Below are 8,956 nucleotides of genomic sequence, written 5' to 3'. Positions count from 1 at the left end.
AGGAGGGGAAGACCCTCTATGAGATGGATTGATTCAGTGACTGGGGTAATTGGGATGGGTGTGTCGGAGGCGGTGCGGCTGGCGCAGGATAGAGCAGGGTTTAGGGCTGTTGTTTAGGTCTCTATGAGTCGGAAAGGACTGGATGGCACATAACAACAACAACAACAATGTGTGTAATAAAGAGCTTTAGCCTTGAAACTACAAAATTAAAATTTGAAACCTTACCTTGTTATGATAGGTGAAATTCTTAAAACTTGGGTTTGTACCAGAATTTCTTAGAAACTCATTTTTCTCATCTGTAACCACTAACTTCTCAGGGTTAGTACAGAATCTGAACACACACCAACAGCTTCAATGGTGCCTGGGTGTGTGTATGTAAGTGAATATTGCACTTGGCTGCCAACTGAATGACTGGAAGTTTGAATCCACCCAGAGGTGCCTCAGAGGGAAGGGCTGATGATGCATTTCCAAAGCATAAGCATTGAAAGCCAGATCATGCATAGTTCTACTCTGACACATGGGTTCACCACGAATCAGATTGGACTCTACAGATGCTGGTATTTAAAGGGTTTCAAAATGTATAAAATGCTCAGCAAGCAGAAGATACCATCTTTCACTCTTGTCTGGATTGTCACTTCCAAGCTCTAAAGTGGATTTCTCTGTAAGACGAATGAGATCTTAGAGAATGCTCTCTAAGTGGGAGTACGAATTGGAGTTTAATCAGATCTTAAAAGGTATAGAAAGGCCATGAACCAGTCTAATTGATTTCCACCTGCGGGATTTTTCCCATTTTCTCGTTCTTCTCCCTTGATTTGTGTGAAATCCTGGCCTCCTTTCCTATATTTTAATTCTAGTGGTGATGTATATAACAAAGAATGAACAGCCTTGGAATACAGTGGAAATAATTTCAGACTTATCTGGTGAGAATGTTACAATCTGATTCTGATTCATAAGAGCTAAGGGTTCAATTCCATTACAGAAGGTACAAATTTCTGGCTTATTTGCAGGAAAAAGGGGCAATTTAACTTGATGCATGTGATGATGCTCTTTCTGAAAACAGCAGTGGTAATTGCATCTTTCTCATGTACAGTTAATCACATCTTTTCATATTTTTTCTTTAACAGCTTTCATTCTCTATCTTCCAGGCATCCTTGGTAAATTCATCTCTTGTTTCTTATTAATGTGTTCATTAATCTTCAAACATTTATTGTGCTCCATTAATCAAGTTAGAGGATTAACAAAAATCAGGATTTTGAGCAGTTAAAACTATTGGCAGGCCAGAATCACCAGATTTAGTTTCGTTTTGTTTTTGGCTTCATTGCTAAGCTTGGATTTTTAAGGCTGACAAGGCTGAAAGTGTAGGAACTTTTGCCCTAAGTTTTATTCCTGGATGTTGGAGATTTCAGCTCAGCCCCTAGGGTACTGGAAATATGGGAGGTACAGCTTTGTTGCCTTGAAAGCATGTTTACCTCTGAAGCATGTCCTGAGAATAATAATCTCAGGGTGTATATGAGATAGTTTAGAGTTTGAAAGCAATTATTTTAAATCTCTTCTTCCTTACCAAGTTTTCTTAAAGCTCTGATACATAGAGTCTTCCTTTGTAAAATTGAAATATTAATAACAGTAATAATAATGATCAACATTCTTGACAACACCAGTTAGGAAATCAATGAATTGCATTATGAAAATCTGCTGTCAGGTACCTCTAAATAGTGCTAAAGAGCAACAACGTATGTCTAGAGACTAAGATGTGTCTAATTCATGCCATGGTCTTTGGGATTGTTTGCTACACACTGAAGAATAAGACAATAAATAAGGACAGCAAAAGAAAAATTGATGCCTTTGAGCTGTGCTGGAAAAGAGTGTTGAACATACCATGGACTGCCAAGAGAACTAATAGATCTGTCCTAGAGACGGTGAAACCGAGTTGCTCCTTGGAGGCAAGGATTTTGAAGCTCCATCTCACATACTTTGGACACGTGGCCTGGAGGGACCAGTCCCTGGAGAAGGACATCATGCTTAGAAGGGTGGAGGGATAGCTCAGGATAGGAAGACTTCAGATGTGATAGATTGACACAGTAATAGGGTAATGGGGTAAGTGTGTTTCAGACAATTAGATTGTCTCAGAATTGGGTAGAGTTCAGTGTTATTGTGCATAGGATCACTGTCAGTCATAATTAACTCAATGGTGGAAAATAGCAGCAGCAATAATTGTGAGAACAAACCAAACCTGATGCTGTTGAGTTGATTCCAATTTGTAGCAACTCAATGTGTTACAGAGTGGAACTTCCCTGTAGGGTTTTCTTAACTGTCATCTTTACAGAAGTGGATTGTCAAGCCTTTCCTTCCTGGTGCTTCCTGGTGCATTCAAATGGTTAATCTTTAGATTAGTTGTTGTTGTTATGTGCCTTCGAGTTGCTTGCGACTCATAGCAACCCTATGCACAACAGCCCTAAACTCTGCTCTGTCCTGTGCCAATTGCACTATCTCTGACACTCCCATCCCGATTATCCCAGTCACTGAATTAATCCAATTCATAGAGGGTCTTCCCCTCCTGCATTGTCCCTCCACCCTCCCAAGCATGATGTCCTTCTCCAAGGACTGGTCTCTCCTCACAACACGTCCCAAGTATGTTAGATGGAGCCTCAGAATCCTTGCCTCCAAGGAGCCACCCGGTTTAACCCTTTCCAGGATGAATCTGTAGATGAGTGTAAAACATTTGTGCCTCTCAGGATCCTAAAAATCACAATGAAGACTTTCATTTACTGATGTGTCTCTATGACATGATGGATTAAACATTTGGCCACCTATTGAGAGGCCAATGGTTTAATACACCAACTACTTCATGAAGGAAAGATAAGGCCATCTGGTTCCATAAAGATATACAGACTTGGAAAACCCATGTGGCAGATTCTTCTCTGTCATGTAGGATTGCTATAAATTTGACTCCATTTGATAGCAGGAGGGGTTTGTTCTTTGGTTCATCTATTGACTTTTTACTGTGAACTAGACACTTTAAGGTGGTCTAGTGGCAAAGAAGCTGCATTACAATCATGAAGGCATGAGGTTCAAGGCCACCAGCTGCTCCATGGGGGAAGGATAGACAATCTCCTCCCGTGGAAAACCCGCTAGAGGGTCAGTTATGGGTTGGTTCTGACTCAACGTATAGAACAACAACAACAATAACAGACACTCTGCTAGTCACTTAATGTGAATAAACTTGTTACATGCACTCTAGAAGAGGGTGTCCTCATTATCAGATGAGAAAATAGGAGCACAAGGAAAGTAATCAGCTTACTCAAGAGCACACAGCCATTGCGTGGTAGAATCAGAACGATCATCATGCAAAGCAAACAAGCACTGGATTAACATCAACCACTTACAGTGCAGTCCTGATTATCTCCCTAATTCTGTGATCTTGGAAGTCACTAAGTTCTCTGAGTTTCAGTGGTTTGTTTTTTCTTATAAAATGAGAGTATTGGAAAAGATGGACCTTCTTTAAACTCTTTTATAACCTTGATGCTCTGGACTGCTGAGAAATTTTATTGAGAATAAAAAGGACCACCAAAGTGGGCTGAATACAATTATTTCCCATGCTGGCCTTGGTTTCTAGCCGTGGCGCCTCTGTGTTGGTGTGTGTGATTACTTTACAGAGAAGCCCTTACCAGTCTCTGAGCAGTTCTCAGCCATCTCACACTCCAAATCCCTTGAACATTGCCCTCAATTTTGCAGTTTTCCCTCATGTGCCCCGCAGCCTAGATGACATGTAAACAACGAGACCAAGAACAGTAATTCTGCTTCTTGGTATTGAGGAGTGTATCAATTTTCTGTAATTCCTTATAGCAATGTGAGCATACATTATAGAGTTCAAGTGTTTTGAAAATAAGCTGTGAAGAATTGTTATCTGCTGAAAGAACTGGCAATTTGTCAACTTTCCCAGCCGAGTAGCCAAGTGTACTGTGAATGGTGTGTGCTGCCGGGGCAGGCCTCGGGGAGTGTGGCCAGGAGAGGGACAGGAGAGCAATGGGGGGCGTGCCCCTCAGCCTCTTAAAGAAAATCATTTCACTCTTGGAGATATGATTGGACTATCACAAGGACCCGAAAGGAGATATGTAAATTAGGACTTAAAAGTCACAGTTTATATGGATATAAAATAAAAACAAGGAAAAATAATGAAAACTACCAACTAACTGTGGTACAACCCAACTCAATCATATCGTCTCTGTTGTCCATCCCTCACCAAATTTATTCATATTATCATCTAAATATCTCAGAATAACTTGGTACTTTGAAAATTTTACTGCTTCCTTTCAAGAATTTTGCTGTTTGTATTTCATAGTTATGGTGGACTACAATTTATTGGTGACTATAATGGTTTGGAAAGCAAAGCAAAATTAGTCTTTTTTTCTTTTTCCTTTGGTAGTTAATCTTTCAATGATCTCTTAACAGTCTTTTCCCACTTCTTCCTCTGTCCCGCTTCTTTTATTAATCTTCTCTTCCATCACTGCCTTTTCTCTCATATTAACAAAAATAACCCTTGGAAGAGATTGCTCACTGATCATTGTACCCTACATGAGAAGCAATAGCCTCACTTTGGGTAGCAGGATCAGGACCAAAGACAGCACCAAACACATTTTCATTATTATTTTTTCCCCCATTAAGATACATTTTAAGTATGTATTTTTAAGGCAAGATGGAAATGCATAGGATACATTTGTATGCTTATCCAGAAGCAATAGAACTGAAAGTGGGCTTCTAAGTCCTCTATTGTTAATAAGAGGGGCGGGGGAGTTTCATTTCTAGGATCTTGGCAGCCCCAGGCACAGTTTGTAGCAGAAAGTTAATTGTAAACATTGAGCTGAGAGAATTGTGTGATACCTGGTGAGATTAAAAGAGAAGAAAAATCCAGCAGAGCCTTGACTACAGGTTGTGGGGTTGGTGTTGGGACTGTGTGTATCAAATGAGATGCAAACAACATGCAAATTGACTCTTTTGTTGCCAGTAGGTCAAGTAGTTGATAGAATTGAATAGACATGGAGAATGATAATCAAGAGCATGACCAAGAAGTTACAGAGAATCCAGTGGGACAGAAAATCAATTCCTAAGAAATAATCCTTTCTATTGGATGGCTTCCTTTCTCTTTTATTACTGTCTTTCCCCCATATTTAAAAAAAAAGAAAAAAATCTTGGACTAGATTGCTCAGTAATTATTGCTGTCTCAGTTCACAAGGAAACGGAACTAAAACGCAGCTGGAGTGTCTCTTGGAGGCAAAGGTGACAAAGTTTTGCCTCACATGCTTTGGGAGTATTGCTAGGAGAGATTCTTTGAAGAGAGGACATCATGCTTGGAAAGATGGAGAATCGGCAAAAGAAAGAAAGACCCTCAACCAGGTGGATTAGCACAGTGACAGCGGCAATGGGTTAGAGTATGTCAGAGATGATGAGGATGACACAGGATATGACACAGGTTCAGATCTGTTGTTCATAGGGTCACTATGAGTCTAGTCAACTACAAGATTAAAATACTTTTACTATCCAGATGAACTGGTCCAGGATTGGATAGTGAGGTAGACTAAGTGACAGAAATGTTATGAGGACCAGGTAACATAAGATATTAAAATGCAATTAAATAGTAATTATTTAGTTTATTTTTAAATATATGATACATGCAAATGCATATTATGAAGTTTGAAAAATACAACAGGTCTAGTAATATGGATATTGTCTACAGAGGATAGTTTAGCTCTTAAAAATATTAAGTTTTTGATATCTTTTGGTACTGTATCATATTTTTAAAAATCTTTGACTTTAAGATTATAAAACTTGGTAAAAAGATTTATTGCTACATATTTTAGCTAGTAATTCAATGGTTCTATTTTTAAAAACTTTATTACGAAAATTTTCAAGTATGTATCACTTTTTTTTCTGTCTTGAAGCTATCCACTTTCCATACCCAGAGGCGAGTATTGTTAACAATTCCTTGTGAATCCTTTTAGAGATATTCTCTGAATGTAAATGAATATGCCTACTATATTATCTTCTCTATTATAATAGCCCATTATACACATATAATGCAACTTACTTTTTTTCACTTAACTGTATAACTTGGAGACAGTTTCACATAAATACACATCAAGCTATCTCATTCTTTATAGATTTCAGAAACCTTTAGGATATGAGATGCTGCTCAAGTTTTATATCACCTCTAAATAGCAGGCATTCCAGTATGACAGATGAAGAATTTGAGTTCTCAAGATAGTCTGTGATGTATCCAACTTTTAATTTTCCCAGTAATAATAGAGTCAGGCTTCAAATTTAGATCTTATGGTTCAGAGCTGAAGCTCTTCTTTCATTATGTATAAAAATGATATTTACATTGAAATTTATAGAAAACTCCCAACACCAATAGCTCTATATAACTTTATTGAATTTGACTTTTCTCAGTCTTTTTTTAATACTCCAACTTTTGTAATTGTCTTTTGGTACATTTTAGAAATAACTTCACTGCCTCAGGCTGTCATTGTTGCTGTTGATAAGTAAGATGTAAGTCTAACTTATTCCTTTTTGTTATTTATCCTGACTGCTTTTGTGATTCTACACACACACACACACACACACACACACACACACACACACACTCACTCACTTTAAATTGTTTTTTTGTTTCACTATCCTATTAAGGTGATTTCTTTAACAAATTGTTTAACCCTATGATTAATTTGGTTTCTTGACTCTGTAGTTTGCAGACGTCCATATATTCTGGAAATTCCTCTTCACATTTTCCCTCTACTCAATTCTCTGTTTTCTTTTCATTTTGAAGTTATTATTTAATATGTTAGATTTTTTCACCTGTCCCCATTATTTCTTAATAATGCTTCCATACTCTTTATCTCATCTTAGCACTTACATTTTTATTATTATCTATATAATTCTTCTAGAATACATAGCCTGATAAAAGCAGGGACTCACCTTACGGTAAATTACTGACATTTAGGAGAGAAGCCTTTTTGGATTCCCAAATATATGAATCTCCTTCTGTCCCCATTCTAAATGTGCCTGTAGAGAAAGAGAAAAACTGGGTTGTGGTGAGCTGTGTATTTATCTAGGTAGTCCTTGTTCAATCACCAAGGAAGTTTTGCTATTTTCACACACTAGCCTCCAAAGTGTGCTAAGTAGAATGACAACTTTGACCCTTAAGGGAGCCACTTTTTTTTTTAAAGTTAAGGACATATTTGTTTCTAGCATTTAATAAAACTTACCCAGGAGTTTTGCAATTACGTAAAGGGCTTGTCCCCAAAGAAACAGTTTCCCATCACAGCCACAGTTGCTTGGAAATATTTTGACTACCAGGGTTACTTTTTTCAAGTTCAACAATGCAGCTGGCACATAATAGTACTTTGGTACAACAGGATAGCCTTCTGTGGTCTGATGACGTGCTACAGTCAGAAGATCCTCATATTCCTTTGTTTGTTTGGGATTGCCTCTAAAAACTCCACTTATCATCAGGCGATGAAAAATATAGGAAATTCACATCCAATGTCATCAAATAACTTTCATCTCAGCTGGTTTATAGTACTGTCTATTGGGATTTTCCAATGATGTCCAATAGCCATCTCTTAAGAATCACTTAAATTCATATTTTCCTTTTAGTTTTCTAACAAATTTATCAAGTGTCTGACTAAATAGAACTTCATCATCTAGGGCAAATGCAGGATAACTGATGCAGGGGATCAAGGCTGCATCTGTTTTAAGAGATCTTGATTCTCTGGGAAGCAGTGAACACAGTTTGCCTGTTGCCATTGTGAGCATCAAGGTCCACAAACAGAACTGACCAGGAGCAGCCCTGATTGCCAAAGAGGTTGAATCCACTAACTGCTTCTAGAGCTGCTTTTGCTAAGCTAACAGAACTTGGATGCAGCTCTGGACTCCCTTTATTGTATTTGCTTCCTCTCTCCCAAACACCGAAGTGAGGTACACGGTAAACTCTCACACAAAATACAAGGTTCTGAATGAAAGAGACCTCATCTATGTTGTAGATAGTCTGGAGTCCTGAAGAAATAATTTCTACAAGGTAAAAGAGAAAGAGCGACACTACATTTATCTGAAGATGACTGTATTCTTCATAGGAAAAAAAAATATCATCTTCTGTGTACACGTTGAAAACAGAGTGAAGACATGTTGTGGGGTGTGGATCCTGTTTAAACTGCTGTGCCTCATCAGCCTGACGCATATAGCAGCAGAGAATTCCTCTCATACACTTTACAGCAGAACGCTCCAGCTCGTAGGTCCTTCCCTCGTCATCATCAATGCGCCTGTATGCGAGAGCCAGTGCCCACGCTCCAGCAGCACAGTACAGGCTGTCGTGGATCTTGGCCTTCTCATCATTTCCACATGTTTTAATGGGAAAGAGACCGGTGGTTGGACTTTGATACTACAACAATGTTAACTTGACTATTCTGTAATAATGATCTAACTTATCCCACAGACTTTCATTATCAGGCCTTAGAAGACTGATGCTTTTCTGAGGTTCATACACAGAGCCAGACCGTAATAAAGCCGGCAATGAGACGACCACATCAAGTGAGCTGGTCATTTCAAATTGTTGTCTCTAATCATAAGTGTTTCAGAATACACTACTGCAATTATCAAAACTGAGCGTTTGGTCCGGCTCTTCGCTCTAGGACCTTCCAGCTCACTTCGGCCAAGAGCCTGGTGGCCCCTGCCATTGCGCTCAGGCAGATCTGGAGGCACTCTTGAACAGCATGTACCTCCAATGCTACATTCTTCAGGGCTGCTGGTGCTCATGTTTATAGTAGCTGACATATAGATTATGGACAAAAAAGTGGTTGGGTTTTTTTCATCTTCTTAAGACTGTGATTATGTCAGGTACAAGTTTGAGTGCTCTGACAACTCTGCTTCAAGAGGAAGCAACTTCCTTTCACTCATTTCCTCTCCG

At 38.7% G+C, this 8,956-nt stretch overlaps 1 pseudogene; it reads right to left on the bottom strand.

The window, feature by feature from the left end:
- Positions 1–8,726, bottom strand: part of LOC102863059 — a 64,481-nt pseudogene extending 55,755 nt beyond the window's left edge.
- Between the last annotated feature and the right edge of the window lie 230 nt (positions 8,727–8,956).

The sequence above is a fragment of the Elephantulus edwardii genome, unplaced genomic scaffold, assembly GCF_000299155.1.
Source record: "Elephantulus edwardii isolate Elephantulus edwardi_28Jun2011 unplaced genomic scaffold, EleEdw1.0 scaffold00259, whole genome shotgun sequence".
Taxonomy (NCBI): Eukaryota; Metazoa; Chordata; class Mammalia; order Macroscelidea; family Macroscelididae; genus Elephantulus; species Elephantulus edwardii.
This window is presented reverse-complemented; position numbering and strand designations above follow the sequence as displayed.